We start from the raw sequence: 13,635 nt of genomic DNA, 5'->3' as shown, positions 1-13,635 counted from the left end.
ACTAGATCCGGACAAGCAACAGCTACTGCGTCAGTTGAAGGCTGGCGAGAGGGTGCTTATGAAGGTGCAGAAGGAGAGGAACAAGCTCCAAGATGCCCACACCCAGCTAGGAGAAGAGCTGAAAGATGTTCGGGCCCAGCTGTCTGGCTCCGTGAAGGAGAATCAGCAGCTTCGTCGCAGCATTTATAGTAAGTGCTTGAGCAAATTATTTTGAAAAGAAGAATTTGGCGAGGAAGTCGGTTGACAGAAATGTGTCTTTAGGTGTGCTCACAGGTCGCCCTGTGGAGGGAATGCCCGGTTCAACGGGTGACCAACTCCCCGAGCTGATGCAACTGCACGAACGTGTTCGGCAAGCGATGAGTGGCGTCGCTCAGGCCTTATGGCCGTCCGTCTCCCTACCCGAAAGCCTTGAAGGGCTTGCCGAGAAGCTTCAGGGAGCACGACAACGCTTCCATCTGTGGAAGATATCGGCCTGCCGTCAAGGCACTAGGGAGGCCTGGTCCATGGTGAAGACGTGGTACAAGAAGGCGGATCCGAACCACATGGCCGAGGTCGGGCCTGTGGGGCCCGATGGGAAGGATATCCCTGTGAGCTTGATGTATGGCCAAGTAGAGTTGGCCGCTAAGTATTCCCAACAGGACTGTAAATTAGACAGCCTGCTAGACGGGATTGAAGAGGAGTACAATCAGTCAATTTGACGATGTATTTTAAAATGACATGTAAAATGCCTTCTAGCCGGATTGTAGATCGTTTGTCTTTGCCTACCTTTTCGCTTCAACCTCGGGACCCTAGAGTCCGGAGTGTGTCCGAATACCTTCTCAGTTATGAAAAAACCGGGGCATGCATGGAGACCAGGCATAGGGGTCATTAGTGCTTTATCAGACAAGTGCCCAACTAGTTATGTTATATTACATGGTTAGTAAGAAACATCTTCCAGGGAGAATAGTTCCGTTAGGGGTTCCTTTCCCTGGGAGGCATGCCCTAAAGTGCATGCCCACACTGGGAAAAGAGCAGAAAAAGCATCTGGGGGTAGATAAGTTAAATAAGTAGTAAATCATCTTTCAGGTCACCGACCGAATATTCTCTTAAGAATGCTAGCTTTCGGCTTCACCCAGTCTGAGGTACACATCCGGCTGACCCGGTAGTAACAATCGCAGAGGTGCTCCCTTTACCTCCTAGCCGAACAATCGGGAACGTAGGGGTAAGCACAGGAGCCAGGCAACCTAGCTTGGCCAAAACTTAAGTCATATCGATGCATATAATGGTGAATAAAAGGTACATGCGGAAGTATGACACATGTGTTGGGCATGAAGCCCGTATAAATAAGCTTCTGTTAAAGAAGCCCCCAGGTATAACGAGTGCTAGGAGCACATCAAGTGTATGCGAACAATGCGCAAATCAGCCTATCAAAGGCATTGAAAAAAAAGTGGGAAGAAGGAGGGGGACAAGAGACAGTGAAAATCTAAAAGGTGGACGGAGGAGGGAGACGAACTCTGAGTCCGGCGTTAGGCGTAGAATCTTCGGAGACGGGCTGCGTTCCATGGGTTCGGCTCGAGTCGGTTGTCAGATGCGTTACGTAGACGGTATGCTCCGCCGGTCAGGACTTGGTCAATGATGAAGGGACCTTCCCACTTGGGCTTAAGTTTGTCCTTTTTCTTGTCCGGCAGGCGTAGAACAAGTTCGCCAACATTGTAAGTTTTGGCCCGTACTTCTCTGCTTTGATATCTTCGAGCCTGCTGCTGATAGAATGCGGAACGAGCTTTTGCCACGTCCCGCTCCTCCTCTAAGGCGTCCAAACTGTCCTGCCGATCCAACTTGGCTTCTCTTTCTTCGTACATGCGCACGCGAGGTGAGTCATGAATAATATCGCAGGGCAGAACTGCCTCTGCGCCGTACACCATAAAAAATGGTGTGAATCCGGTAGTGCGGTTTGGCGTGGTCCGCAGCCCCCAGAGTACGGAGTCGAGCTCCTCTACCCAGTTCGTGTTAGATTCCTTGAGGGACCGCACTAGTCTGGGTTTGATGCCACTCATGATTATACCATTTGCTCGCTCGACTTGACCGTTAGTTTGGGGGTGATAGACTGAAGCGTAGTCGAGCTTGATGCCCATATTTTTGCACCAGAGTTTAACCTCGTCGGCCGTGAAGTTCGTGCCGTTATCAGTGATGATGCTGTGGGGGACACCATAATGGTGTACTACCCCGGATATGAAGTCTATCACGGGTCCGGATTCGGCCGTTTTAACCTGCTTGGCCTCTATCCATTTGGTGAATTTGTCCACCATGACTAATAGGTATTTTTGCTTGTGGGTTCCCCCTTTAAGGGGTCCAACCATAGCAAGCCCCCAGACCGCGAACGGCCAGGTGATGGGTATAGTTTTGAGGGCGGTGAGTGGCATGTGGCTTTGATTAGCAAAGAGCTGGCAACCGACGCATCGTTGGACTAAGTCCTGAGCATCTGCCCGGGCAGTTGGCCAATAAAATCTTGTACGGAAGGCCTTGCCTACAAGGGCCCGGGCTGCGGCGTGGTGCCCGCCGAGCCCGGCGTGAATTTCAGCCAGGAGATTTCGCCCTTCCTCTTCGGAGATACACCTTTGAAGGACTCCGGTTGTGCTTTTCTTATAAAGTTCTCCCTCATGGACCTTGTAGGCTTTAGATCGCCGAACTATGCAGCGGGCCTCATTTTGGTCTTCCGGAAGTTCCTGCCTGATTAAGTAGGCTAGGAATGGTTCCGTCCATGGGGCAATTACTGCCATTATTTTGTGGGTTGAAGGTGTTATTTTATTGGCTGAGCCGCCGATTGTGTTAGAATGGTCTGAGTTAGGTGATGCAGCTGGTTCCGGATTGTTATTTCCGGACTCCTCTTCCCATAATACGGATGGCTTAAAGAGCCGTTCCAGGAAGATGTTTGGAGGGACGGCGTCGCGTTTTGCGCCGATGCGTGCCAACACGTCTGCTGCCTAGTTATTATCCCGGGCTACATGGTGGAATTCGAGTCCTTCGAACTAAGCTGACATTTTTAGGACGGCGTTGCGGTAGGCTGCCATTTTCGGATCTTTGGCGTCAAAGTCTCCATTTACTTGGGATATTGCGAGGTTTGATTCCCCGCGCACCTCTAGGCGTTGAATGCCAATGGAGATTGCCATCCGGAGGCCATGTAGAAGGGCCTCGTATTCGGCTGCGTTGTTGGAGTCCATGTACATTATTTGAAGTATGTATTGGACTGTGTCTCCGGTTGGGGACGTCAAGACGACGCCAGCCCCCAAGCCAGCCAACATTTTGGAGCCGTCGAAATGCACGATCCGATTGGAGTACGCGCCGTACTCTTTAGGGAGTTCGGCTTCGGTCCATTCGGCGACGAAGTCAGCCAGAACTTGCGACTTTATAGCTCACCGCGATTTGTAGGTTATGTCAAATGGTAAGAGCTCAATGGCCCATTTTGCAATCCTGCCCGTTGCGTCGCGATTGTTTATAATATCGTTGAGAGGTACTTCGGAGGCCACCGTTATGGAACACTCTTGAAAGTAGTGTCACAGCTTCCGGGATGCCATGAACACCGCATACGCTATCTTTTGATAATGTGGGTACCGGGACTTGCATGGAGTTAAGACAGTGGATACGTAGTACACTAGTTTTTGAAGAGGGAATCTATGCCCTTCTGTTTCTCGTTCGACGATGAGTACCGCGCTGACAACTTGATGTGTTGCTGCGATATATAATAACATAGGTTTGCCCAGGTTGGGCGCGGCCAGGACCGGATTCGTTGCCAGTATGGCCTTGATTTCTTCGAGTCCGGCTGTGGCAGCATCCGTCCATTCGAAGTGTTCGGTGCGCCGGAGGAGGCGATAGAGGGGCAGTGCCTTTTCTCCCAAGCGGGAGATGAAGCGGCTTAGAGCCGCTACACATCCAGTTAGTTTTTGTATTTGCTTGAGGTCTTTTGGGATATCCAATTGTGACAGAGCTCGGATCTTGGCTGGGTTGCTTCAATTCCTCTACCGGATACAATGAAGCCCAAGAGCTTTCCGGCTGGTACTCCGAAGACACATTTTTTCGGGTTGAGCTTAATGTCATATGCTCGGAGGTTGTCGAATGTCACCCTCAAGTCGTCTACTAGAGTTTCGACGTGTTTGGTCTTGACGACCACATCGTCTACGTATGCCTCTACTGTTTTGCCTATCTGGGTAGCTAGACATGTCTGAATCATGCGCTGATATGTTGCGCCGGCGTTTTTGAGTCCGAAGGGCATTGTGTTGAAGCAGAATGGCCCATATGGAGTAATGAATGCCGTTGCGGCCTGGTCTTTTTCCGCCATCTTGATTTGATGGTATCCCGAGTATGCGTCGAGGAAGCACAATGAATCGTGCCCTGCGGTAGCATCGATGATTTGGTCGATGCGAGGGAGAGGGAAAGGGTCCTTTGGACAGGCCTTGTTAAGGTCTTTGAAATCGACACAAAGGCACCAGGATTTGTCCTTTTTTGGTACCATTACTAGGTTGGCTAGCCAGTCCGGATGTTTTATATCTCTGATGAATCCGGCTTCTAAGAGTTTGGCTAGCTCCTCTCCCATTGCCTGTCTTTTGGGTTCGGAAAATCGCCGAAGAGCTTGTTTGACTGGCTTGAATCCTTTTAGGATATTTAGGCTGTGCTCTGCCAGCCTACGTGGGATTCCTGGCATGTCTGAAGGGTGCCAGGTAAAAATGTCCCAATTTTCCCGAAGGAATTCTCGTAGTGCGGCTTCTACATCGGGATTTAATTGTGCCCCAATGGAGGCCGTCTTTGGGGGGTCTGTTGGATGGACCTGGAATTTGACTATTTCATCTGCTGGTTTAAAAGAGGTGGACTTGGACCTCTTATCGAGTATCACATCGTCCCGATCCACCGTGGAGCGCAGCGCAGTTAGTTCCTCTGCCGCTAGGGATTCGGATAATGCCTCTAGGGCCAGTGCGGCTGTCTTATTTTCAGCGCGGAGTGCTGTATCTGGATCACTGGCGAGAGTGATTATTCCATTGGGTCCAGGCATTTTGAGCTTCACGTGCCTGTAATGGGGTATAGCTTGGAAGATTGTGAATGCCTATCGCCCTAACAAGGCGTGATATCCGCTGCCGAATGGGGCCACTTGAAACGTGACCTCTTCGGACCTGTAATTGTCCGGCAAGCCGAACACTACATCTAGTGTGATTTTTCCTGTGCAGCGTACTTCTCGACTAGGGATTATTCCCCTGAAGGTTGTGCTGCTTCGCTCAATGCAGCTCCAGTCAATTTCCATTTTTTGAAGGGTTTCTTCATAGATGAGGTTTAATCCGCCGCCGCCATCCATGAGTACCTTGGTAAGACGAAGGCCGTCCACTATCGGACTGAGGACCAATGCGGCTGGTGCTCTAGTTGTTCGGAATTTAGGTTCGTTGCTGGCATTGAAGGTGATAGCCGTGTCGCTCCATGGATTTGTTGTTGCTACATGGTAGACTTCGGCGAGGCTGCGGATTGTTCGTTTCCGCATGTTATTTGATCTGAAAGTCTCGAAGACTGTTAATACCGTACTGGTACTACTGGGCTGGTTGCCCGGGACTAAAAAGCCTTCGCCACTTTTGGCCACCTGCCGTAGTATCCAACATGCTCGAAGGCTATGTGTTGGAGTGGCGCCCTCCGTACTGTGGATTTTGCAGGGTCCGTTGAGCCATCCCTCCAGTACGGTTCCGTACCCTTTAGGGGTTTTTTGCTTCTTGGTTTTTAACCCAGGTGCTTGAGTATGACGCACCCTTTTATTTCGGACTGGGGTTGTATTCAGGGCCGGATTGTCCCAAAACCTAGTTTCGGTTTTCCGGGCACTCTCCATCGCGCAGTATTTCTGTACAATGGTCGCTAGGTCGGCGAAGCGTGTAACTTCGTGATGACTGATGGCGTTTATGATTCCCTTGTCCGTGCAATTGTTGCAGAAAATTGAAATCGCGCTTTCTTCACGGCAGTCCTTTATCCTGTTCATAACCAGGAGGAATCTGGCCCAGTAATGATGTACTGTTTCATCGGGCTCTTGCCGTATTTGAGATAGATTGCTTATGTTTGGGTGGGCGGGTGGAATTAAGTTCGGAACCCCGCCCTATCTGAGGCTCGAAGGCCAAGAAGCTTCCGGATTTGGAAGCTTGGTTTGTTGGATGCTTTCCAACAAATCTGGTCCGATGCCTGACTTTAGGTCCAGTATTTGATTGGCGTCCATCCCTCCGCGGGAATCCGGCATGGAGGGATTGGGAATCCGGACATAGTTGGTTTTTAACATAGAAGAAGAGTCGCCGCATTGTTCCTCTACCACAACAACGTGGTGGGTAACCTGGGGAGAGTTAATTTCTCTCAGATCGGTTTTAAGCCCAATCTGATCGTAGTCGGTAGCAACTCCCAGGGCGGCGATGCAATCCAAGTGCTCATTTACGGAGGAGAGCTCAATCGGATCTAGCTGCTCGGCGAATTCCGAGCTGACGTGAAGATCGCTTTTAATGACCTGAGAGGTCATTGTCGGAGCGGTGGCCGAACAGGCGGTCATAAGAAAACCGCCTAGCCGGATAGTCTGGCCGGCGGCCAAAGCTCCCTTGACGACGGCGCCGTCTTTAAAGACGGGAAAAGGCATCCTTCCTGATGGCGATGGCACAGAGGAACTCTCAATGAAAGCACTAATGTCGGTGTCAAAACCGGCGGATCTCGGGTAGGGGGTCCCGAACTGTGCGTCTAGGCGGATGGTAACAGGAGACAAGGGACACGATGTTTTACCCAGGTTCGGGCCCTCTTGATGGAGGTAAAACCCTACGTCCTGCTTGATTAATATTGATGATGTGTGTTACAAGAGTAGATCTACCACGAGATCAAGGAGGCTAAACCCTAGAAGCTAGCCTATGGTATGATTTTTGTCATTGTTCTACGGACTAAAACCGTCCGGTTTATATAGACACCGGAGAGGGCTAGGGTTACACAAAGTCGGTTACAATGGTAGGATAGCTACATATCCGTATCGCCAAGCTTGCCTTCCACGCCAAGGAAAGTCCCATCCGGACACGGGACGAAGTCTGCAATCTTGTATCTTCATATTCTTGGAGTCCGGCCGATGATGATAGTTCGGCTATCCAGACACCCCCTAATCCGGGACTCCCTCACCGGCTCCCCCCCCCCCATCGGGCTTCGGCCCAACTAGGGCTACAAGCCGAAGCCAGTGTCGGCGGACACGGCAGCCGCCATCGGCCGACTCTGGGTGCTCCAGGAGTCGGAGGGCCTCGTGGCCTCCGACCTCCTCATCACCTTCGTTGAGCGCCAGGTCCTCCCGCTTCAGGGACACCCTCATCTGATCTGTCGGATGAGTGGGCACCGCGACCCGAGCAGGTTGTGCACGAGGGAGATGCCGACTGCTAAGGTCGCGAGGATGGTGAACGAGATCTCCGACCTCAAGGTGTCGGAGGGAGACTGGCGGTTCGGAAAGCGGCCGTATTCCCATGACGACCCACCGCCTGCCGTAAGTCCCTTGATTTCTTCTTTTAGTTCTGACTTTTAGTCTTGTTCTTGGTGTGACGCAACTCTTTTTCTGGAGCGCGGATTTACATGTCCACGGTGACGGCCGCCATCGTGGGGCCGGGTGGAGACTACCTGCCGGATAGGGCAGTGAGCGATGTGGACGACCCCGACTTGGGGGCGGCCGCCTTGGCGGACGACGCAGCAGGCGGCGGCGACGGAGCAGGCGGCTCCAAGGAGGGCGGTGGCATGGAGACTTGGCCCGATGACGACGATGACGAAGACGAGCCGCGCCCCTCCCGGAGCACTGCCAACACCGGCACATGCCCCTCTACTGGGCCGCCCGCCCGAGGCGGCAAGCGCAAGTGGAAGCAAGGCGCTGCCCTGTTTGCCAGCGCGCCGAAGAAGCCCAAGAACCCGACCGCGGCAACCAGGCAGAGAGAAGCCGCGGCCAAGGTGGCCAAGTACGAGAGGCGGCCAAGGTGGCCAAGTACCAGAGGCAGCCGAACGTGCCACTCGTGGTGTCAGTGTAAGTACCCTTCTCACGCTTCCACCTCTTCGCCGATCTAGCCTAAAAACTTTTTTGTCTTGTCTTCTCATTTCAGGGCCCCGCTCACCCTCGAGAAATCGGGCGCCGCCTCGATCATCAGGTCGGCGGAGACCTCCTCCACCAGCCAGCGAACCGACCCGGCTGCCGACCTCCGGGAGACGCAGGAGCGGAACGCGCGGGAGGTGCGCGAAAAGCAGGAGGCCGACCACCTGGCGAAGGCGGAGGCAGACAAGGCCGCAGCATCTGCGGCGAGGAAGCTGGCCCCCAGGCGGAGGCTGATGCCGCGGAAAAAGAGCGGCTCGCAGAGGCCGCGTGCCACCAGGAGCCGCTGCTGGTGACTCCTCTGAACACCACGCCACCCCCGCCGGAGTTTGTGGCGACGGCTGGGGGAGCCGGCGGCGAGCCGCCGGTCATGGAGAGGGAGGGAGGCGACGTGGCCTTGCCGGAGGTCATTGTGCCGCCGCCACCTCCAGTCGGCGGAACGTAGGGTGAGCAGCCAGCTGCCCTGCCGGTGCCACCGGCCGGGAACGAGGTGGTGATGGACCTGACTCCCGAGGTCCGCCCACCCGTGCGCCGCCGTCTTGCAAAGGCGGCCTCGGCACCGCGGCCGTTGGAGGCCGGCGCCGCGAGCTTGTCGGTCCCCGACACCAAAGCGACCAGCGCCACACCCGTTGGCTGGGTACGCGGAGGTGGGACGGGCGCCCTGGCCCAGGCGTCCCTTGACGTCCAGGCCAAACTCCGGGCCGAAGCCAAAGCCCTCAAGCGATGCAACGATGTGTTCCTGGATTCGCGGGCAGCCATCCGCGTAAGTTTCTTGCTTCTCTTTATTTTGATCTTCTTGTTTCATTCGTGGGGGCGCGACAGCGCACCCACTGGGTGTAGTCCCCAAGTTTCGGGTCGGATGCCGAGCAGGCGGTCCAGAACTTTAACTTGCAGGTGTCATATGCTAACTTCATCTGATATCCCTCTTGCAGGACTACCACAATCTTCGCGCGGTCACCTTCAACTCCAGAGTCCGGGAGCTGGAGACGCAGACCGCCAATTTGTCCGAGAGCCGGAGTAAGTTTCGACTTCCTTTCTTTGCGGGGGCGCGCTGGCGCACTCGCGGGCTGTAGTCCCCGAGGTTCGGGCCGACTATTGAGCAGTCGGGCCGAATCTTCCCAGTGATTTTATTTTTGCTGGTAACTTCTAATCTGCGGGGGCGCGATAGCGCACCCGCAGGCTGTAGTCCCCGAGATTCGGGCCGACTGCTGAGTAGTCGGGCCGGATCTCCCCGGCAACTGCATCCCTCTTTGTTGTTTGACTGATATTCTTTCTTCTTCTCTTTTATAGAGGTCAACACCGCCTTGCAGCAGCAGCTGGGCGAAGCCAACAGTGCCCTGCGTGGCAAGGAGGCGGAGTGTAGCAAGCTGGCCGAGGAGCGTGACCGGCTAGTCACTCAGCTCGCGGAGCAGGCGGAGGCCCTCAAGATGGCTCAGAGGGAGGCGAAGGCGAAGGAGACCAACCTCCTCGCCGAGTTCAAGATCGAGCACTCCGCCTGGGCCGACAAGGAGGCGCAGATGACGGCCTACTTCAGCAGCATCGAAGACTTGGTCGATGGTGAGCTTCATTTTCTTTTGTTTCTTGTTTTGAGTTGTTGGCCCTAATTAGGCCGACTGCTAATTACTGACTTTGGCTTTCCTTGCCTTCTGTCCAAGCAGACTTCTTCCCGGGCCACTCCGTCGCCGTGAACCAGATCATCGAGGCCCAGCGCGAGGAGCGGAGGATGAAAGGCGTGCAGATTGCCGCTGACACCCCTGGACCCTCAACGAGCAGCTCCTCAGCATCCAGGCCTGCCTTCGTCCTGCCCATCAGATGTTGCGCCACCTTCAATGCATCGAGGCCCAGGCGATCTCCGCCCTCTAGCCAGGTGTGCAGGCTTCACGCACCCCCAGTCGGACTGTCGACTGGTTGGAGGTGACGGCTGGCCACCTGGAGGCCTAGAAGGGCTCTGCAGCCCAAGCGGGAGCATGCCGAGCCCTGGAGTTTGTCAAGGCGTGGTACCCTGGGCTAGATCTAGCCCAGTTGAGCATGTTTCGGCTTGAGGCGCAGGAGAGGCTGGTGGCCGTGGAAGCCGAACTTATCAACAGGGCGGCGGCAATCGCCGACTTCACCAACACCAGCGTCTTCATCCCGGAGGTGGTCGAAGAAGGCGCTAAAGCACCGCTGGAATGGCTCGGGCTGAACCCGGAGGACAGCGAGGATTTAGCTGAAGTAATCGACTCCAGCGATGAAGGGGAGGAGGAGGAGGAGGAGGAGGAGGAGGAAAGCGAGGACGACGTGCCAGAAATTGGAGCGGATGGTCAGCCTCAACCTGACCGGGCCTCAAGCAATGATCCGCGCTCCAAGGCACCGACCGCTGCTGGAGGCGGCCAGGCGGAGACCGACCAGCCGGCCGTTCCACAAACGGACGCCGCCGACTCTGCCATCCAGCCATCCGCCGCCCCCGATTGGTGCCGTCGACTCCACCGTCCAACCAGAGCCTTCTACTGCACCATCCGGCACCGCCGACTCCACCATCTAGCCGGAGCCTTCAGCTGCACCAACCGACACCGCCGACCCCAACGTCCAGCCGGAGCCTTCTGCTGCTCCTTAGGATGTTTTATCTTTTTCTTTTCCTGCTTGCTAGTCTGGACAACTTGATTAAATTCTCTTTGCCGGCTTCTAACTTTTCTTGCTTTATACTCCTTGCTTTTTTCCTTTGCCGCCCTCCCTTGGCTATCCTCTTGCCAGCCAAGCAGCAGCTCTGCAGACTGCGGCTGGGTTGAGTTCTTAGCTTTTTGCGGGAGGGCAAGTACTTAGCCGTTTGGAGTGTTGGCAAGATAAGCAGAAGCCGGCCGAACAGGCGCGGTGCCGGCCTTAACTATATGTGTTTTTTCCTTAGCCATTTTTCATGTGGGCACTGTTTTGCAACCCCTGCCCGTCATTCAGTCGCTCTACGAGCTGCGGCTTCTGATAGGGGAAGTTTTTGGTGCTAACACACTACTTGTCCGGCTGTAGGAGGCGACATATAGTAGAAGGCGGCGAGCCTCCGGGCCGACTGGTCGAACCCGGTGCCAGGCGGAAATAATAAAACAATACACACTCATAGGCATAACACTTATCATATAGATAAAAGGAGGGTAGTCCCCGAGTTCTTCTCGGGGGACCCGGAGTCTTCATACATAATACAAAAGGTAGCATGATACATACTACTTTCAACTGTAAAATCTTCAGAGGAGGTTTGCATTCCATGGCCTCTCCGTCTCCTTGCCCGAGTCATCTCTTTTGCATGCTCTGGGCTTCTGAGCATCGATCAGATAGTAGGAACCGTTGCCCAGCACCTTGCTGATGATGAAAGGGACTTCCCAAGGTGCCGAGAGCTTGTCCTGGCCGGCTGTTCTCTTGACCAGCCAGAGCACAAGGTCTCCCTCTTGGAAGGATCTTGGCTTCACCTTGCGGTTGTAGTATCGATGCAGACTCTACTGGTAGATGGCCGACCGGCTGAGTGCCAACAGCCGGCCCTCCTCCAGCTGGTCGACGCCGTCTTGTCGTGCCTCCTTGGCGTCTGCCTCGGTGTACATGGTGACTCGCGGAGAGTCGAACTCTATGTCCGTTGAGATGACGGCTTCAACACCGTAGACGAGGAAGAAGGGCGTGAAGCCGGTCGATTTGTTCGGAGTCATCCACAGGCTCCAGAGGACGGCCGGCAGCTCATCGAGTCAGCAGCCGGCCGAACGCTCTAGAGGCTCGACCAGTCGGGGCTTGATGCCGGACAGAATGAGGCCATTTGCTCGCTCAACTTGGCCGTTTGACTGCGGATGGGCAACGGACGCTAAGTCTAGTCGGATGCCCTGCATCGCACAGAAATGAGCCAAGGCTCCTTTGGCAAAGTTTGTGCCATTGTCGGTGATGATGCTGTGTGGTATGCCATACCGAGTGGTGATGTCGGTGATGAAAGTCACGTCAATCGGCCCATTCAGCTTCTTGATTGGCCTTGCCTCTATCCACTTGGTGAACTTGTCCACAGCGACAAGCAGATGAGTCATGCCACCATGGGCCGTCTTGAATGGCCCCACCATATCCAAACCCCAAACAACAAAGGGCCAGGCAATGGGGATGGTCTTGAGTGCAGAAGCTGGCAAGTGTGGCTTGGAGCGGAACTTCTGACACCCTTTGCACTTCTGGACCAACTCTTCAGCGTCTTCTAGAGTAGTCAGCCAGAAGAAATCGTGGCGGAAAGCTTTGGCAACAAGTGATCTTGAAGCCGCGTGGTGACCACATTCGCCTTGGTGAATATCTTTGAGGACTGCTTGACCCTGGTCCGGCTCCACGCAGCGCTGGTACACACCAGTGACACTGCACCGAACCAGTTCTTTGTTGACTATGGTGTATGCTGCTGCTCGCCGTTGCACTTGTCGGGCTAGGATCTCGTCAGTCGGCAGCTCTTTGTTCACCAGGAAGTTGCGGATGGGCTGAGACCATGAAGGTGCTGCTATTACTTCGACTGCCAAGACTATAACTTGTACAAGGGCGGTTGGGCCGGGAAGCGGTGGGTTGGAGTTGGCTGCCGCTTGCTGAGCTGAAGAAGTCCCCGGGCCGACTGCTGCAGTCCCCGAGCCAGGTTTTGAAGTCCTCGGGCCGGGTGTGATGGCTGCAGTCCCCGGGCCGCCTGCCAAAGTCCCCGCACCGGCTTCTGGGATCCTCAAGTCGGATCCGACTGCTTCAGGAAGGACCGACACAAAGATGGAGTCGGATTCTGGTGATGGCTTGACAGACGGCTTGAGGAGGCACTGCAGAGCGACACCGGCTGGTATCGCCCACCGGGTGGAGCCGATCCGTGCCAAGGCATCTGCTTGCTCGTTGTCATTTCTTGGCACATGGAGGAACTCGCACCCGTCAAAGTATCCACTGAGTTGTTGTACAAGGAAGTGGTAGCTTGCCATATTTGCGTCCTTGGCGTCCCAGTCGCCTGACGACTGTTGGACCACCAAGTCGGAGTCACCATAGCACAGGATCCGGCGAATGCCGAGTTCCTTGGCAAGCCGGAGCCCGTGTATGAGTGCCTCATACTCGGCTACGTTGTTGGAGGCGGCAAAATGGACATGCAGCACATATCTGAGCTTGTCGCCTTTGGGAGAGGTGAGGACGATGGTGGCTCCCAGACCGGTGCGCATTTTTGAACCATCAAAATGCATCCGCCAATGGGTGGGATCTGGTGCTGGCGGCAAGTACTGGGTCTCGGCCCAGTCGACAAGGAAGTCGGCCAACACTTGTGAGCTGATGGCGGTGTGAGGCTGGTAGTAGATGGTGTAAGGGGCCAGATCAATAGCCCACTTGGCTACTCGGCCCGAAGCATCTCGTCTTCCAATGATCTCAGCAAGCAGAGCAGTGCATACAACAGTTATTGGGTGCTCTTGAAAGTAAGGCTTCAACCTCTTAGCGGCAAAGTGCACACCATAGCACATCTTCTGATAATGCGAGCAGTTTTGCTTGGAGGCGGATAGTACTTCACTTAAGTAATATACCGACCTCTGGACCGGTAATGCTGTGCCCTCCTCCTTGCGTTCTACCACTATGAC

Source organism: Triticum dicoccoides, chromosome 2B, assembly GCF_002162155.2.
Source record: "Triticum dicoccoides isolate Atlit2015 ecotype Zavitan chromosome 2B, WEW_v2.0, whole genome shotgun sequence".
Lineage (NCBI taxonomy): Eukaryota > Viridiplantae > Streptophyta > Magnoliopsida > Poales > Poaceae > Triticum > Triticum dicoccoides.
The sequence above is the reverse complement of the archived record's forward strand: the minus strand, read 5'-3'. Positions refer to the sequence as shown.